This window comes from Palaemon carinicauda, chromosome 43, assembly GCF_036898095.1.
Source record: "Palaemon carinicauda isolate YSFRI2023 chromosome 43, ASM3689809v2, whole genome shotgun sequence".
Lineage (NCBI taxonomy): Eukaryota > Metazoa > Arthropoda > Malacostraca > Decapoda > Palaemonidae > Palaemon > Palaemon carinicauda.
Genome location: NC_090767.1, coordinates 12678953 through 12698547, shown reverse-complemented (window position 1 = coordinate 12698547; position 19595 = coordinate 12678953). Strand labels below are relative to the sequence as shown.

Below are 19595 nucleotides of genomic sequence, written 5' to 3'. Positions count from 1 at the left end.
AGTAATGAATAATTGAAATAAAATGTTTTTAAGACATTAACATTAAAACAAATATTTCATATATAAAAGGACTTATGTCAGCTGTTCAACGTTAAAACATTTGCTGCAAGTTTGAACTTTTGAAGTTCTACCGATTCAACTACCCTAAGATGAGAGAGAGAGAGAGAGAGAGAGAGAGAGAGAGAGAGAGAGAGAGAGAGAGAGAGAGGAGAGAGAGAGAGAGAGAGAGAGAGGAGAGAGAGAGAGAGAGAGAGAGAACCAAATTGTTTATTAAACAAGATGAAGATACTTTAATACACTGACCATCTTATCGTCCTGAGCTATACTTATTTCATGAATGATATTGAATAATCGTAGTTTTGAGACGGTAAAAATATCGTGGAAGTATCGTAAACATCGCAAATGAAGACGATTTTAGCAAATTTCTACGATTTCATAGGCGATATTTCATAAAAAAGAGAGTTGTTAGACTAAAAAGAATAATAATGAATTAATATATGCTATTAAAATCGCATTTTAATTTGTATTGGTACTTGTTATTTGAATTTTTATTTCATATTTTATTAAATAGAAAGAATCATTGTAGTTTTATACCACGTACAACTACATTAGTCTCCCATTAAAAGTTATCTTTCATGAATGCGTTTGAGTATTTCGAAATCATTTAAAATAACAATAAAACATCGCAAAATACAATTATAACCAATGAATAAATAATTTAAATTCCAATAAATTTATTATATCTTACTCAAATAATAAAAAAGGTTAAAAAAAGATAAAGAACAACAAAGAAACATATGAAAGTGAGGCTCGAACGCATATTCGTGACGTCACACTCATCTCTATCAACAACATTTAGTGAATCTCGAGGGTGTGCCCAGAACTCCGATGTGGTAAGCGTTATTTTCGCCTTGTTTAACCTTATTAGACGTTATTTACAAGACTTTTAAGTCATTATCCAGCGGTTATTTACCCCGCGGAAGACTCTGAGGTCGCTAAATGGGGCGTAATCCTGCGGAGGATCGCGTACCGAAGGAGGCAAAATTCATATGGTCCCTTACTTGAGATGTTCGTTGTAGTGTGTGGTGTCATTAACGAGGTACTTTTGGTGAGTTAACCTCAAAGACACGGATTGGAGGACGGCAGATCCTCAGCTATTTATTATATGTAGCTATTGAAATTGTTATTTCATTTCGTAGTAGAATAATGCTTCATCGGAACATAGGCACTTTGGTTTTATTATAGAATAGTACAATATTAGTTAGGACATTATAACTCATATTATTGAATAGATATTTGGTAATTGATTGTTTTTTATTCTGATAGACTATTGGAAAAAACCAATATTAACAGAGTTATATACGTTAATAAGAGATTTCCGTTGCTCTCCTTTCGCCCCTGGTAGGTTAGGTTAGGTAGTTTTCTTTTGTTGATTTCCATTTTAAAATGTGGGTGTATGTATGATAGCAGCCACAGGTATGTATGATGACGGCTGACTAACAATGACGCGGCTTGTAGGTTAGGTTAAGGGGAGAAGTTTAGTTTATTTGGTGTCCATATTTTATGCTCGCTGGAGAAACTTGACGCTGATATACAAAGACTCCTTTAAATGTGGTTTTTCAGTTTTAATTAGAAACTTTACACCTTGGCTGTCCCATCAAACTATGAAGGCTCCAATCATTGGAGCCTGCTATTCGCATAGATGATGAGAATCCTTCCTATCCATGTCCTTCATCACCTATGTTAATCATTATTTGTTCCGACACCGAGTACAAACCCTTTTGCTATTTATAGAGATTATACTTTCGGCGAAGCTGGAAGACCAGGCATAAGACGTTTGATGAGTTGTAACTACCGTACCGCTAGTTAGCGGGGAGTAGGAGGCGTAGCTAGCTACTCGGCTTACACATACACACACCTGTGTTGTCTCGTCACTTTTTACTTTTGTCTCGGTGAGAGTAGATGTTCATATTGCCACCCAGCTTTTTTTTTTCTACTAGCCTTTGACTTTTCTCTCATTTACTTACTTTTGTTTGTATATATGTTTAAACATTCATGGAATGTTCTCATATATACATAATCATTCTTTCATCATTACAGTGTGAGTGTTGCCGTTTTTGTGACAGCGTAGTGCGGCGTTTTCTCCATGGGCGGAAAAGCATTCGCTTATGATCTCTTCCCCCTTTGACGCCGGAAAACCCGTAGGCTGGTGGCCTCCCCTGCTACTCCGAGTGCACTGAACTGGCTTCCTCCGCAGGGGAGTCGTCCTTGTTTGGGTACTCTTCCGTTCTGAAGTAGATGTCGCTTGCTCCCTGCTAGTTCATCGGAGGGAAGGGCGCTTGCGGCCTACCCAGAGCTTAACTTCTGTCTTTCTCCTCTTTGCTGATGATGCCGTACTCTCCTCATTCTATGGTGGCAGCCGTCAGAGGAAATACTTATTGTCAATCATGTTGAGGGGGCACTTAGTCTGGATCATGTTCCTGTACCTCTTGGGGGACATCTTTCCCTACCACGGGTTAGGTTGTTTTCCCCAGTGGGTTTTTCATTTCTTTCGTTTTTGTTTGTCCTCAGCTCTAACGACATCGTACTACTGTACTCTGTTCGGCTGTCAGCCTACGTAAAGAGTGCAAGTCAAAGTTGCTGCCTGTGTCCAGTCACCTGGTTCTTCGCCTGTGACTGCAGCAGTTCCTGATCATCTTACTGACGACGGCCTTAAACGTACGCAGGTTCAGTCCCCTCCAGAGCAGTTGCTGACTATAGGATGGTTCCCGTACCTCCTTCAGCTGCTGACAGAAGTCCCAAGAAAACTCCCTCCAAGACACGATCTACTCAGACATCCACATGTGATAATTTTCCGTGGAACCATAGCTCCCCTACATCTTTTCGTCTGGTCACTTTCCAACATCTCTTTATACGGAGAAGCTTTCACAGCAAGTTGTGAAAGGTTATTCCAGATAGACTAGTGGACTACCATCGGCTGTTCGCTAACCAGCTGTTCGACCTACTGCAGCTCGTATATCTGCTAGCTCCAGTCTCGCCGACTGCCAATCGGTAGTTTGCGATGGCTAGTCGTCAGTTTGCTGATCGCTAGTTTGTCTTTCTGTGTGTTTTATAATAATTGGCAACAGCACTTTGATAATCTAGATGACAATAAAATGAGAGAAATAACAAATTTCATATCTCCTTGGAGGTATAACATAATGCCCCGAAAGTGAGAGACTTCTCTTTGTCGTCTCTGCTGACACATGAGTTTCTGCTAAATGGCCAACACCAACCATATTGCGATGACTGTTTGGTACCCTTGACAGTGAGACATTAGTTGATCGAATGCCCCACTTATATACCGAAAGAAATAGATATCTTTTTTAGGCTCGAGGAGAGGATGCCTGGATTCTCAGACATGAGGTGTCATATCATACTAGTGGTTTGTTCCGTAACTGACATACAAACCATGCTATTTAATAGGGGTTATTACTTTCGGCGTAGCTGAAATGACGAGCCATTAGAATTTTAACAAGGGTTTACTACCCCACTGCTAGTTAGCGGGGGTTGGGAGGGTAGCTTGCTACCCCCCCCTCACACACACCTGTGCTTGAGCTCACTTTGCTCTCGGCTCGGGTGGTAGTCGGACGTGTCAGCTCTCACCCTCGCCCCTCTGACAGCCATTGATGCCTTTTTGCTTTCTCTCCTACAGTTTTGTTTGTGAAGTTGGCCTTTGCTATCATGTGCAGGTGTCCTGGATTACCCGACCGCCCTTGTGGTACGTTTATGTCGGCGGTCGAGACGGACCCTCACACCCTTTGTCCTTATTGTAGGGGCCAACGGTGTGATAGAACTAATAAGTGTGGTGAGTGTAGGGAGTGGTCTACCTCCCAGTGGGAGAGGTTTTCTCGGCGACGGAAGAAGAAGTCCATGCGGGATATTTCTCCTTCGAAGGTTTCTTTGAAAAGAGAAAATCCCAAGGACTCTTCTTCCCTTGCCCAAACCTCCTCCGAAGCTCCCGCTCGATCGGTTTCTTCCGAGAGACTATCGAGTGGTAGCGTAGACCATAGTTCTGTTTCCCGACCTCGGGGTTCGGGAGATGGCGTTGCCTCCCCTAGCGAGGCAGCTCCACCTCCTCCCCCGGGGGAGGAATTAAATATTAATGTAAACACTAATGATTTATTCCAGCTATGGTCTTCCTTGGTGCTCGAAGGTTCGCCCTCCAAGGAAGCCTTGTTTGACATGATCCCGTTGTGTGCCGCTGTCAAGCAATCGCCGACTTTGACAGAGGTTGATCCTCTGTCTATCGTTGAGAGTTGTGGTGGCAGAGGCTTCCGATGCGGTATTTTCGACCTCTGCAATCGCTCAACCTGCTGTAGCTGAAGGCTTAGTTTCTCCCTCTGCTCAACCTTTGAGGGAGGAACAAAGTACAACAGTCTCTCCTGCCGGTGATTCTCCCCCTCGGGGGAGTTCACTCACAGAGACTCTTCTGAGGAGGACTGCCTTCCTTCACCTCACAAGGGTGTGAGGAGGCGCCTCTTCGGTTCGACGTCATCGTTGCAGTCCGCTGCAGAGGAGTCTCGTCATGGATCTCCGACTGTTCCTGCTACAACCTTGGAACTCTCTGCGGATCGTTCGCGATCACCTTTGGTGGAAGGTCGTCCTTACAAAGGACTCACCGACCTTCCACCTGTCAGACCTGCTGACCTGCCGTCGCCGTTCCTGGCTGCTGATGCGTTGTGGGCGCCTACGAATCCTGTTTTTGTAAAACAGGCAACGGTCCCTTCTGGGCAACAAGGGCGTATACGCAAATTGGCGCATACGTCCCTATCGCGCCAGCGCGCACCTGCTGCCGACGATGCTGATAAAGCGCGTCGGCGCTCACCGTTATATAATGTTCCTGCTAAAGCGTGCCAGCGCTCTCCTAATCGCCACTGCGCGCCATCGTTCTCCTGAGCGCCAGTGCTCACCAATGCGCCAGCGCTCTCCGTGTTAACGATATCCTGCGCGCCCACGATCTTCCAATCTAGGCGCAGTAGGGAAGTTGAAGGCTTCCCCTACTTGTCAGTGCTCGCTAACACGCTGTCGGTCTTCACCTGCGCGCCATCCCTCGCCAGCACGCATTCGCGCGCAGTCACCCACGAGGATGCGCGTGCCCTGCGCATCCACGCCCATCTTCCCAGCCTGAAGTGCGCACACATGCTCGCCCGCGCGTAAGAGATGCCTCTCCTGCGCGCACGCGCCCAACGGTATTATCGCCCGCACGGGCTCTTCATCCTGATCCTGCGCGCGTGCGCTCAATCATTCACCCTCGCGCGCAATCTACCTTCTGCGCACCCTCTGATGTCTCCGGCACGCGCTCGTACGCGCCATCGCCCTCGCGCGCGCGCACACCAACATTCACCCGCTCGCGACCCCGGGTATTCCCCAGCGCGATCGCCATTACCCTCCCACGCTCGAGGCTGCAGGACATCGCGCGGCAAGGTCGCCATCACCCCATCCCCCCCCCCCTCCGCAAGCGCACTCGCCGGCAGGGGGGAAGGTTCCTGAAAGGTCCAGGGACATTTCTTCTCCGTCTTTTTCTTTACAGGCGAACCCCCCTTTGGAAACTCCTCCCAGGGATCGGTCGTTCCCTTTCCCTCCAGAGGGAGTGTCTGACAGCGCAGCCGTCAGCCAGTAGCCTTGGTTTGGGGCAATGATCAGAGCGGTCACGCAGGCGTTTAAGCCTGTTCTCTCTGAGCTGGGCCACAAATCCTTGGCAGCATCTACTCCCCTGAAGAGGAAAAGAGGAGTTTCAGACGTGGTAACTTCTCCGAGGACAAAGCTGTCTCCTCGTAAGTCTTTGAGGCAGGCCTCCTCCCTCCCCCAGACTTTTTCTCCCTCCCCTTCGGACGAAGACTTCCCGTCCTCAGGGGAGTCTTTTGAGGTGAGGCGTTCCCCCATCACACTAATGAGGGAAACCCCACCTCGCGCTGTAAAGTCTTCTCGGGTAGGGGTGGAGAAGAGCCTCCCCTCGTCGTTGTTGGAGTCTTGCATCCCTCCCAGGAGGGAGTTGAAGGACTCCAAGACAGTACCAGTCTTCATCAAGACTTAGTTGTTCCGTAACCGAAATACAAACCACGATATTTACATGGGGTATTACTTTCGTCGTAGCTGAAATGACGAGCCATTAGATTTTTAACGAGGGTTAACTACCCTCTCGCTAAATAGCGAGGGGGTAGGGGAGGGGTAGCTAGCTACCCCTCCCCCCTCACACACCGGTGAACTGATTCACTTCACTTTTGGCTTGGGTGATGATCAGACCTGTCTGTCTCACCCTCACATTTTTGGCAGCCTTAATTTGTTTACTTTTTCTCACAGCTCGTGTGCTTGGAAGTTAGCCTCATCATGCGGAAGTGCCCTGGACTTCCTGACCGCCTTTGTGGAACGTTCATGTTGGCGGTCGAGACCGACCCTCACTCCGTATGTACATACTGCCGAGGTCAACGGTGTAATAGGAATAAAACTTGTAGTGAGTGCAGGGAGTGGTCTACCTCCCAGTGGGAGAGGTTTTCCCGGCGACGTAAGAAGTAGTCTAAGCGTGACCTTTCTCCTTCAAGGGTTCCCTTGAAGAAGGAAGGTTCCAAAGACTCTAATTCCGTTGCCCGAACCTCCTCCGAAGCTCCCACTCGATCGGTCTCTCGCGAGGGGCCGTCGAGTGGTAGCGTAGGCCTTTCTGTTGTTGACCAACCTCAGGGTTTGGGAGAGGGAGTTGCCTCCCATAGCGAGGCAGCTCCACCTCCGGGGGAGGATTTTGATGTTGATGACTCCGTCTCTAACAATGATCTTTTGCAGCTTTGGGGTTCCTTGGGGCTTAAGGGCTCGACCTCCAGGGAAGCCCTGTTTGACCTGATCCAGTTGGGTGCAGCTGTTAAACAGTTGTCGGTAATAGCAGAGGTTGATCCTCTGTCTATTGTTGACATTGTTGTGGCAGAGGCTTCTGACGGGTCGGGCCAAACCCCTGCTGTTGTTGCGGATGTTGCTTAGGGCTCAGTTCCCCCCTCCGAACATCCTTCGAGGGAGGAGCTGGGTCCAACGGTCTCTCCTGCGGGTGATTCCCCCCCCCCCCGGAAGTTCACTGATGGAGACTCCTCTGCGGAGGACCGACGATGGTGTTGCTGCCCCTTGAGGTCGTCTTCGCCATAAGGCTCGCCCTCCTCTTCGCTGTAGAGGCCTTCCTTCCCCTTACAAGGGAGTTAGGAGGCGCCTCTTCGGTTCTTCGCCTCCGACGTCTCCCGCAGAGGAGCCTCCTCGACATGAGCAGACCGTTGCAGCCGCATCGCTAGACCTCTCAGCTGATCGTTCGCGATCCCCCACGTCTGCCAGACCTGCTAGCCTTCCTTCTCCATTTGCGGACGCAGATGGGCTGTGGGCGCTTACGCACCCCGTTTTCCAACGGGCACCGGTCCCTTCGGGGCATAAGGGCTTATCTCCCACGGAGAGTAAGTCCCTTAAGCGGCAGGTGTTACCTGCGCGCAAGCGCTCTCCTGCTGTGGACCCTTCAAACTCTTCGCGCCCCACATCTTCTCGCCGTAGATCTTCTGCTCGCCTGCGCGCCAGCGCTCTCCTACGCGTCAGCGCTCTCCTACTCGTCAGGGATCTCCTGTGCGCCAGCTCTCTCCTGCTCGCCAGCGCACATCTGCGCGCCCACGTATTCCTGAGCGCCCATGATCACCTGCTCGCCAGTGCACGTCTGCGCGCCCACGATCTCCGGATCTGGGTGCAGGCAAGGAATCCGTTCCTTTGCCCCCTCGCCATCGATCTCCTGCGCGCCCGCAGACCCCGCCCACGCGCCAGCCTTTGCCTGCGTGCCATCGCGCGCACTCTCCTGTGCGCTCATCTAGACCTGGTCGAGTCTCTGCGCGCCCACGAGACGTCTCCGGTGCAAGCCCGCGAGCATTCGCCTCTACGCGCCACTTCACCTTCTGGTCCTGCGGCCCAACCGATAGCTCCCGACCACGCCACTACGCGCCAGCAATCTCCCGCGCACCCGTGCGATCCTTTGCCTGCACGCAAGCGCTCTCCAACGCGCCCTCAAGTCGGATCGCCGAAGGTCTCCTACGCGCCCACGCGCTAACTCGCCTGTGCGCAGTCGATCGCCTTCTCGGCCTTTGCGCCATCGCTCCCCGGCCGCCAGCGCTCTCCCTTACAACCGCGCCCACGCGCACCTTCACCTCTTCGCCCGCTCGCCCACGCTCTCGCGCCCCTTCGACCACGCGCACCCGCGCTTTCATCTCTGCGTGCCAACGTTCGTCCGCGCGCGAAACCGCGATTTTAGCATTGCGTGAGTGCCAGTGCGACCGCGATTCCCGCCGGGTTTCGCAGCACGGGCAACCTTGCGAGTCCTCTGGAGCGGCGCGTACTTCCAGATCATCGTCGTCACGATCTCCACCCCGTAAGCGCAGAGCAGCGCACTTGCAGGAGGAGGAAGAATCTTCAGAGAGGTCTAGGCAACACTCTTCTTCTTTTCAGGCAGGCCTTGTGGTGTCCGCTCCTAAGGATCGCCCAATCCCCTTCCCTCCAGCAGGAGTCGCTGACACCAAGTCTGTCAGCCTTGGTTCGGGTCTCTGGTCAAAGCGGTCGTCCAGGCGGTTAAGCCGGCCCTCGCTGATCTAGGCCTCAAACCAACGGCAGCCTCGTCCCCGCTGACGAGAAGGACATCTCCTAGGGTTAAACCAGCTCCCAAGAAGTCCGTCAGGAATGCCGGTCCCCCCCCCCCCCTCCCCCCCTCAGACAGACGTTTTCTCCTTCCCCTGTGGACGAAGCCTTTCCGTCCTCAGGAGAGTCCAGCGAGGTGAGACATTCTCCCATGGCACCAATGGGAGGAACCCCACCTCGAGTAGGAGAATCGTCTCGTGTGGGAGCACAGAGGGGCCCTCAGACTTCTTTACTGGAGTCCTGTATCTCTCCTAGGAGGGAGCCCAAGGACTCGAAGACCGTCCCTAAGTCTTCAGCCCGGATTCGACCAGAGCCAGCAAGACCCCAGGAGAACGTCCGCATGTCCCCCCAAGTAGAGCAGCTGGGGACAGGAGACTTTGCTGCCAGTCCACAAGGAGGAGAGCTGCATGAGTCGGAGCATGCCTTCTGGCAAGTCCTGAGTCTGATGAGGCAACTCAACAGGTTCGAGGACCCGGAGATCGCCCCTCGCGAGGGCAAGGATACGGTTCTGGACCAAGTCTATGGCACTCAAAAACCTCCGAAGGCCAGTGCGGCTCTGCCCTGGTCCCAAGCGGTTAAGAGCCCCAGAGACAAGGTTGAGAGCCAGCTCTCCGAACTCGCCTCCTCCAGCCGTTCCCCTGCCGGCAACAAACTCCTCCCACCTCCTCGCGTGCAGCAAAGGAGGTACTTCGAGTTGATGGGGGAGTCTTGTTTAGCTCTTCCTCTCCTCCAGTCTGTGGAAGAGCTCTCCAGGGGAATTTCTCTTGAGAAACTCTATGCCCGGCAAGTGACATTCTCGGCTGCAGAGATCTTGAGCCAGGAGAAAGTCGCAAAGTGTGCCATGCAGGCCACTTCGTGGCTGGATGTCTGGCTGGGGTCTCTGGGCATCCTGTTGCGATCCGAGGACTTGTCCAAGGAGAGCACCAGGAAGGCCATGGAGACTTTTTTTTCTCTCGGGCACGCGCACCATTGAGTTTCTAGCTCACCAAGTTTCGAACTTGTGGGCAAACTCGATCTTGAAGCGTCGTGATGCGGTGACCGAGAGGTTCCATGCGAAGGTCCCAGCCGTGGATGTCTGCAAGCTCAGACACTCTTCCATCCTTGGAAAGAGCCTGTTTGAGCCCAAGGATGTGGAACGGACAGCTGAGAGGTGGAGGAAGTCGAATCACGATTCTTTCCTCAAAAGGGCTCTTACAGCCAGACCCTACAAGCCTCCAGCACCTCAACAACAACAGCCTCATCAGTCTAGGACATCGAAACCGGCTCCGGCAGCAAAGGCAAAGGTGTCCAAACAGCAGCCCTTTCCCATCAAGGACAGGAAGGGTGGGAAGTCCCCCAGGGGAGGCAAGAATCCTAGAGGGAGCGGCCGAGGCCGCAAACGCTAGGATTGGCAATCCCCCTGCGTGTCCACCAGAGGGGAGATGCTTGCAGAGTTGCGCGTTCAGGTGGCAGCAACTCGGGGCCGATTCCTGGACGATCTCTGTGATCAGCCAAGGATATCGCGTCCCGTTCACGACATCTCTTCCTCCCCTGACAGCAAATCCAGTGTCGTTGAGCTCCTATGCCATGGGATAGGCAAAGGTCCTAGCCTTTCGGGCAGAAATCGAGACCATGCTCAAGAAGGATGCTCTCGAAGAGGTCGTCGACGGCTCCCCAGGCTTCTTCAGTCGACTCTTTCTTGTAAAGAAGGCGTCTAGAGGCTGGAGACCTGTCATCGACCTCTCAGCTCTGAACAAGTTTGTCAAGCAAACTTCGTTCAGCATGGAGACAGCAGACACGGTCAGACTTGCAGTGAGACCGCAAGACTTCATGTGCACACTGGGTCTGAAGGACACGTACTTCCAGATCCCAATCCATCCATCTTCCAGGAAGTACTGGAGATTCAGCCTAGACAGCAAGACCTACCAGTTCAAGGTGCTGTGCTTCGGTCTCTCCACAGCACCACAGGTGTTCACCAGAGTGTTCACCCTGATATCTTCGTGGGCACACAGGATCGGCATCTGTCTCCTTCGCTATCTGGACGACTGGCTGATCCTGGCAGACTCGGAGTCGACCCTTCTTCGACACCGAGACAAGCTTCTGGGACTTTGCCAGGATCTAGGGATCTTGGTAAATCTCGAGAAGTCTTCTCTGCTTCCATCTCAACGACTGGTATATCTAGGCATGATATTGGACACCAATCTCCACAAAGCCTTTCCATCAGACGACAGGATAACAAGGCTGAGGAGGGTTGCAGAACCTTTCCTGAGAAGGGAAGAGCATCCAGCCCAATCTTGGTTACGTCTTCTAGGTCACCTGTCCTCCCTGGCCCGTCTAGTTCCAAACGGCCGCCTCAGGATGAGATCCCTGCAATGGCGGCTCAAGTCCAGGTGGAGTCAAGGCTACGATTCCCCGGACTTTCTGGTCCCTATAGGGCCTGTGGAACGGACGGACCTGCAGTGGTGGTTGACCGACGGAAACCTTCGAAAGAGAGTGGCTCTTCTCGTCCTCCCCCCGGATTTGATGCTGTTCTCGGATGCATCAAAAGAAGGGTGGGGGGCCCACGTTCTGAACCACAGGATCTCAGGCCGGTGGTCAGAATCAGAAAAGTACCTCCACATCAATCTGTTAGAAATGAAGGCCGTAGTTCTGGCCCTTCAACAGTTTCAACAGCCCCCGGCTGGTATTTCTGTGGTGGTGATGAGTGACAACACCACAGTTGTGGCTTATATCAACAAGCAGGGAGGTACCTTTTCACAACAGCTATCCCATCTTGCAGTAGAGGTTCTGAGATGGGCCGAAATCCACTCGATTCCACTATCAGCTCGCTTCATTCCGGGCAAAAGGAATGTGCTCGCCGACAGTCTGAGCAAAGCTTCGCAGATAGTGAGTACCGAGTGTTCTTTGGATCCTCTAGTAGCCAACAAAGTCCTGACTTTGTGGGGTTCCCCTGTGGGGTTCCCCGACAGTGGACTTGTTCGAGACATCCTTGAATTTCAAGCTGCCGCTGTACTGCTCCCCAGTCCCGGACCCCAAGGCGCTCTGGCAAGATGCCCTCCAACAACGGTGGGACAACATCGACGTCTACGCCTTCCCACCGTTCTGTCTGATGAGAAGGATGCTCAACAAGACCAGACTATCGGTCAACCTGTTGACGACCTTGATAGCTCCACTATGGCATCATGCAGAGTGGTTCCCGGACCTTCTGCAGCTCCTGACGTAACTCCTGAGAGAACTCCCTCCACGACACGAGCTACTCAAGCAACCACACTGCAACATCTTCCACAAAGCCGTAGCTTCGCTTCGGCTTCACGCTTGGAGAGTATCCAGCATCTCCTCACAGAGAGAGGCTTTTCGCAACAAGTTGCGGAGAGGATGTCTCGACACCTGCAAAAGTCATCTGCAGGAGTCTACCAGGCGAAGTGGAGAGTCTTCTGTGGTTGGTGTCGTGGGAGGGATATCTCTCCCCTCGATGCCACCATTCCAGCAATAGCGGAGTTTCTTGTGTATTTGCGGGAGGAAATGCGCCTTTCGGTCTCGGCGGTGAAAGGCTATCGCTCAGCCTTAAGCCTGGCCTTCAGGCTGAAATGATTGGACATTTCTTCCTCGCTGGAACTTTCCTTGCTCATACGAAGCTACGAACTTACCTGCCCTCTGTCGGAAGTGAGACTTCCTCCATGGAACGTGGTTCGGGTTCTCAGGGCTCTTAAGAGACCTCAGTTCGAACCATTACACCAGGCTTCTGATCATCACCTGACTTGGGAGACGGTGTTCCTGCTCGCTCTGGCTTCGGCCAAGCGGGTCGGTGAACTTCATGGTCTCTCGTACGACGTCTCCCATTCAAGGGGATGGGGGAGGTAACGTTCAGGTTCGTCCCTGAGTTTGTTGCTAAGACTCAAAATCCTGGGGTTCCTGACCCACGGTTCGACTCCTTCAGGGTTTCGAGTCTTCGTTCTGTAACAGATGACCCAGACCATCTGCTACTATGCCCAGTAAGGAGTCTGAGGCATTATCTTAAAAGAACAGCTGCAGTCCGTCCTCGCGTGCAAGCCCTGTTTGTGAGCACGGGAAGGACGAAGAGGAGGGTCACCAAGAATACCATCTCAGCTTAGATTCGGAGGGTCATCCATCATTCCCTGAATCCAGACTCGCCTCCGTCACGTCGTCCTAGAGCACACGATGTCAGAGGCATCGCAACGTCCCTGGCATTCAAGAGAAACTTCTCTCTGACGCAGGTGCTACAAGCTGGGGTCTGGAAGCGTCAAACGACCTTCACAGCCCACTACCTGCAGGACGTGACCCACAGGAGCCTCGATACGTTCTCTATCGGCCCTGTGGTGGCTGCACAACAGCTGGTCTAACCTCAGGCTCCTTAATGGACAGGTAGCAGAAGGTTGTTACCCGGTTTTAGACTGCATGAATGAAAAAGTATGTCTGGCCCTTACTCTTTTCTTCATCCTCCCCTCTCTTGGGGAAAGCAGCATCCTGGGTTCTCTCCATAGCTGACCTCAAACCTCTGCAGGTAAACCATGCTCCCTTGTGCTCCTTGTATTAGTATCATACTGTCGCGTCCCCCATATCCTGACGAGTTGGTATTGGGAATGTCCTAACCTAGATTTCCATCTAAAGGACTTCAGGTCAACTTCCTAGGACGAGTCACACTTCTTTCCTTCACACACAAGCTTATGTAGGTACAGGGACTCCTTTTCTCGAGTGCTGCTCACTCGAATTCTGAGTCCCCGGGCAAAGCCAAAGCCAGTAAGGCTGGGACTTTCCACCCTACCTAAGGGTTAAGTCACCCCATGTAAATAGCGTGGTTTGTATTTCGATTACGGAACAAATGACAAATTCGGAGATAATTTGTATTTTTCCTAACCGTCACTCGGAGAATGTCCGCGAGTCCTCCCAAGAAGAGCCTTTTGGGGACAGGAGACTTCACTGCTAGTCCTTCAGGAGGAGAGCTGCAGGAGTCAGAACATGCGTTTTGGCAGGTTCTGACCCTTATGAGGACTCTCAATGGGTTTACCGACCCAGAGATTCTTCCTCGAGAGGGCAAAGACGCGGTCTTGGACCGAGTGTTTGGGACTCAAAAACCCTCTAAGGCCAGTGCGGCTTTGCCCTGGTCTCAAGGGGTTAAGAGTGCCAGGGACAAGATCGAAGTCCAGCTCTCCGAGCTTGCCTCCTCCAGCCGAACCAGCGCTGGCAACAAGCTCCTCCCACCTCCTCGTGTACAGCAGAGGAGGTACTTTGAGATCGTAGAGGAGTCTTGTTTGGCTCTTCCCCATCACCATTCGTTGGAAGAGCTTACCAGGGGAGTCCCTCTTGAGAGAGACTCCAACCGGCAGGTCTCATTCTCAGTGACTGAGATCCTTAGCCAGGAAAAGGTAGCAAAGTGTGCCATGCAGGCCACTTCGTGGCTGGATATCTGGCTAGGGACCTTAGGTATCCTGATACGTTCGGAGGATTTATCCAAAGAACGTACCAGGAAAGCTATGGAGACTTTTTTACTCTCAGGCACTCACTCGATCGAGTTTCTGGCCCACCGAGTCTTGAACTTGTGGGCAAACACCATCTTGAAACGTCGAGATACGGTGTCTGAGAGGTTCCATCAAAAGGTCCCTAACACCGAGATCAGCAGGCTCAGACATTCTTCCGTGATGGGAACGAACCTGTTTGAGCCTAGGGACGTGGAGTAGGCTGCTGAGAGGAGGAAGTCCCACCAAGACTCCCTCCTACATAGGGCTTTGACATCTAAGCCCTATAAACCTCCAGCACCCCAGCAGCCACGCCCTACCAAGACCACGAAACCGGCAGCGGCAGCGAAGACGGTGGTGTCTAAGCCCTTTCCTGTCAAGGACAAAAAAGGCAAGAAGTCCTCCAGGGGAGGGAAGCATCCTAGAGGGAGCGGCCGAGGCCGCAAACGCTAGGATTGGCAGTCTCCCTGCATGTCCACCAGTGGGGGGGATTCCTACAAAGTTGCGCAGACAGGTGGCAGCAACTGGGGGCCGATTCCTGGACGATTTCCGTAATCAGTCAGGGATATTGCGTCCCGTTCACAACATCTCCACCTCCCCTGACGACGAATCCAGTGTCGTTGAGCTCCCTTGCTATGGGATCAGCAAGGGGGCAAGCCCTTCGGGCAGAAGTCCGGACCATGTTGAAGAAGGGAGCTCTCCAAGTGGTCCTCCACGGGTCTCCAGGCTTCTCCAGTCGACTCTTTCTTGTAAAGAAGGCGTCTGGAGGCTGGAGACCAGTCATCGACCTCTCAGCCCTGAACAAGTTAGTCAAGCAAACTCCATTCAGCATGGAGACCGTAGACACGGTCAGACTTGCAGTGAGACCGCAAGACTTCATGTGTACACTGGATCTGAAGGACGCGTACTTCCAGATCCCAGTCTATCCGTTTTCAAGGAAGTACTTAAGATTCAGCCTAGACAACAAGGTTTACCAGTTCAAGGTGCTGTGTTTCGGTCTCTCCACAGCACCACAGGTTTTCACCCGAGTGTTCACCCTAATATCGTCGTGGGCACACAGGATCGGCATCCGTCTCCTCCGTTATCTGGACGACTGGCTGATTCTAGCAGACTCGGAGTCATTCCTTCTTCAACACTGAGACAAACTTCTGGGACTTTGCCAGGATCTGGGGATCATGGTAAATCTCGAGAAGTCCTCTCTGCTTCCCACTCAAAGACTGCTGTACCCAGGCATGATTATAGACACCAATCTCCACAAAGCCTTCCCATCAGACGACAGGATAGCCAGGCTGAGGAGGGTCGCAAGCCCTTTCCTCAGACGAGAAGAACTTCATGCCTAATCGTGGTTACGTCTCCTCGGTCACCTCTCATCTTTAGCTCGTCTAGTTCTCAACTGTCGCCTCAGGATGAGATCCTCCAGTGGCTACTCAAGTCCCGGTGGAATCAAGGTTACGATTCCCCGGACGCCATGATCCCTATGGGACCTGCGGAACGGACGGACCTCAAGTGGTGGGTGACAGACGAGAACCTACGAAGAGGAGTGGATCTTCTTGTCCTCCCCCCAGATTTGATGCTGTTTTCGGACGCCTCAAAGAAAGGGTGGGGGCCCCACATTCTGTACCACAGGACCTTAGGCCTGTGGTCAGAATCAGGAAAGTGCCTCCATATAAATCTTCTAGAGATGAAGGCCGTCTTCTTGGCCCTTCAACAGTTCCAACAATATCTGGCAGGTCACTCTGTGGTGGTGATGAGCGACAACACCACAGTAGTGGCTTACATCAACAAGCAAGGAGGTACCTTTTCGAAGCAGCTATCCCATCTTGCAGTAGAGATACTGAGATGGACCGAAGTCCACTCGATTCCACTATCGGCACGTTTCATTCCAGGCAAGAGGAATGTGCTCGCCAACAATCTGAGCAGAGCGTCTCAGATAGTGAGTACCGAGTGGTCCTTGGATCATCTAGTAGCCAACAAAGTCCTGACTTTGTGGGGTTCCCCGACTGTGGATCTGTTTGCGACAGCATTGAACTTCAAGCTTCCGCTGTACTGCTCCCCAGTCCCGGATCCCAAAGCACTCTGACAAGATGCCTTTCAACAACGGTGGGACAACATCGACGTGTACGCCTTTTCCCCGTTCTGTCTGATGAGGAGGGTGCTCAACAAGACCAGAATATCGGTCAATATTTCAATGACCCTCATAGCTCCGCTATGGCATCACACGGAATGGTTTCCGGACCTTCTGCAACTCCTAACGGAACTGCCGAGAGAACTCCCTCCGCGACACGATCTACTCAGACAACCACATGCCAACATCTTCCACAAAGCTGTAGCTTCGCTACGACTTCACGCCTGGAGACTATCCAGCATCTCCTCGCTGAGAGAGGATTTTCGCAACAAGTTGCGATTAGGATGTCTGGACATCTGCAAAAGTCATCCGCATCTGTCTACGAGGCAAAGTGGAAAGTCTTCTGTGGTTGGTGTCGTGGAAGGGGTATCTCTCCACTCAATGCTACTATTACAGCAATAGCGGAGTTCCTCGTGTATATGCGGGAAGAAATGCGCCTTCCAGTCTCAGCGGTGAAAGGCTATCGCTCAGCCTTAAGTCTAGCCTTCAGGCTCAAAGGAATGGACATTTCTTCCTCGCTGGAACTTTCCTATTCATGCGAAGTTATGAACTTACCTGCCCTCAGTCGGAAGTGAGACGACCTCCATGGAACGTGGTTCGATTTCTCAGGTCTCTTAAGAGATCTCCCTATGAACCATTACGCCAGGCTTCAGATTGCCACCTAACTTGGAAGACGGTGTTCCTACTAGCTTTGGCCTCGGCCAAGCGAGTCGGTGAACTTGATGGTCTCTCATATGACATCGTCCATTCAAGTGGATGGGGGGAGGTAACGTTCGGGTTCGTCCCTGAGTTTATTGCTAAGACTCAAAATCCGTGGGTTCCGGATCCTCGGTTCGACTCCTTCCAGATTTCGAGTCTTCGTTCTGTAACAGATGACCCAGACCATCTCCTACTGTGCCCAGTAAGGAGTCTGAGGCTATATCTCAAAAGAACGGCTGCAGTCCATCCCCAGGTGCAGGCATTGTTTGTGAGCACTGGGAGGACTAAGACGAGGGTCACCAAGAACACCATCTCGGCATGGATTCGTAGGGCGATTCATCTGTCCCGGAATCCAGACCCTCCTCCGTCATGTTGCCTTAGAGCACATGATGTCAGGGGCGTAGCTACGTCCCTGGCCTTCAAGAAAAATTTCTCAGTGACGCAGGTTCTTCAAGGTGGGGTGTGGAAGCGTCTGACGACCTTCACAGCCCATTACCTGCAAGACGTGACCCACAGGAGGCTCGATACGTTTTCTATCGGCCCTGTGGTGGCTGCACAACAGCTGGTTTAAAACCTCAGGCTCCTTAGTGGACAAGTAACAGAAGGTTGAGGGCATTGTTACCCGGTCTTAGTCTGCATGAATGAAAAGGTTTGTCTGGCCCTTATTCTTTTCTTCATCTTCCCCTCTCTTGGGGAAAGCAGCATCCTGGGTTCTCTGCACAGCTGACCTCAAACCACTGCAGGTAAACCATGTTTCCTTGTGTTCCTACTATTAAGATAATACTGTCACGACCCTTTACTCTGACGAGGTGGTATTGGGAGAGTCCTAGCCTAAAGTTTCCATCTAAAAGACTACAGGTCAACTTCCTAGGACCAGTCACACTTTATTATTACCTTCACACACACCTTGCGTAGGCCGCAGTCTTTGCGAAGCAAGGTTCTGGCGAGGTGCAGGGACTCCTTATTGTTGAGTGCGAAATGTGACGGGCCGAGAGATGGTTGTGAACTCAAAGGCAGGATGCAATCAACTGAGTACTATATTAAAGAACACTCTCCTTTATATACTAAACCTCAAGGCAACAGGAAAATACATGTTCGAGGAAATGACAATGTTACAGAGGAAAACCGGAGACATGATTATTCAGGTTCTTTTTAGTGCGAGGGAAGAGCGCAGATACAACCATAATATATACAAAATAATTTATATACGATTGTGTGACACACGGTTGGTACATGGCTCCCCCCGAGAAATGACATACTGTACATGTTGAATAGGGCGCCCTGATCTAGAAAGGCGAACTGTAGGCTGGTTATCTGGCAGAAGATAAGCAGGTTTTAGACGATCAATGGAGACCCAGTCGTCTTTGCCACAAATGTTTACAGTAGTAGGAATGCTTTCGGACTGCGTCGGATCACAAGGAAAGGGCCCGTGTAAGGGGGCGTTAGCGGTGGCTTGCTAGTGTCGTTGCGCAGGAAGACGTGCGTTGCAGAGTGCAAGTCCGTTGGTATGTGATGCTTCGCTGGGGGCTTGTAAGTCTGGCGGCACGGAGTAAATTTTCCCACGACGTGACGTATGCGCTGGAGATCGTCGGAGGAGGTTGTACAAGGAAAAAATTCGGCAGGGACGACCAACGGGTCGCCATACACCATTTCAGCTGCCGAGACGTCGAGGGCGTCTTTGGGAGTGGTCCTTAGTCCCAGGAGGACCCAGGGAAGCTGAGTACAGTAAACCAGTTGCAATCCTTGCAGCGGGACATCAAAGCTGCTTTGAGGGTGCGATGAAAACGTTCAACCATTCCATTGGCAGCGGGGTTGTAGGCCATTGTCTGATGTAGGGTGATGCCCAGGAGATTCGCTAATGATGTCCACAATTGAGAGGTGAAAGTGGTTCCCCTGTCAGAAGTAATATGCTCAGGGATACCAAATCTTGAAATCCATCCAGAGAGTAAGGCAGATGTACATGAGGCGGACGTTGCAGTTTCCATGGGAATGGCTTCAGGCCAACGAGTGGAGCGGTCAATGACGGTAAACAGGTAACGATGTCCTTGTGATGTGGGTAGGGGGCCTACAACGTCGACGTGAATGTGTGCGAAACGACGCTGAGGTTGAGGAAAGGTGCCCACTCCTGAATCCGTGTGTCGATGTACTTTGGAAGTTTGGCAAGAAGTACAGGCGCGGACCCAATCCTTAGCATCCTTAGAAATGCCGTGCCAAATGAACTTTGCCTTCAGCAGCTGTGCAGTAGAACGGCACGAGGGATGTGAAAGGCCGTGAATGAAATCAAACACCTGTCGGCGCATGGGAGCAGGAATCCAAGGTCGCGGTCTACCAGTACTGACGTCACAGAGGAGGGTGGTGTTTGAGTCTTCGAGGGGAAAATCTTCCCAACGGAGGGACGTGCAGGATGTCCTACATGCTTGATACTGTGGATCCTGTCATTGGGCTTCAACCAAGGCGTTGTAATCCCATCCCAGTTGAACGGCAGCCAACGTGTTTCTTGACAGGGCATCGGCAACGTGATTCATTTTCCCAGGGATGTATTGAAGGGTGCAATTGTATTCAGCCACAGCGGAGAGATGTCGGCGTTGACGGGCGGACCAGGCGTCAGACTGTCGAGTGAAGGCGTGCACCAGAGGCAT

The 19595-nt window shown here is 51.8% G+C and overlaps 1 long non-coding RNA gene across 1 annotated transcript in view; it reads left to right on the top strand.

Annotated features, from left to right (window-relative positions):
• Positions 1-818: 818 nt before the first annotated feature.
• The window catches only part of LOC137633626 (uncharacterized), a 123977-nt gene continuing 105200 nt past the window's right edge, over positions 819-19595 (top strand). The window contains exon 1 of the long non-coding RNA XR_011042314.1: positions 819-893. This is a non-coding gene — a long non-coding RNA (uncharacterized lncRNA). The remainder of the gene's footprint in view (positions 894-19595) is intronic.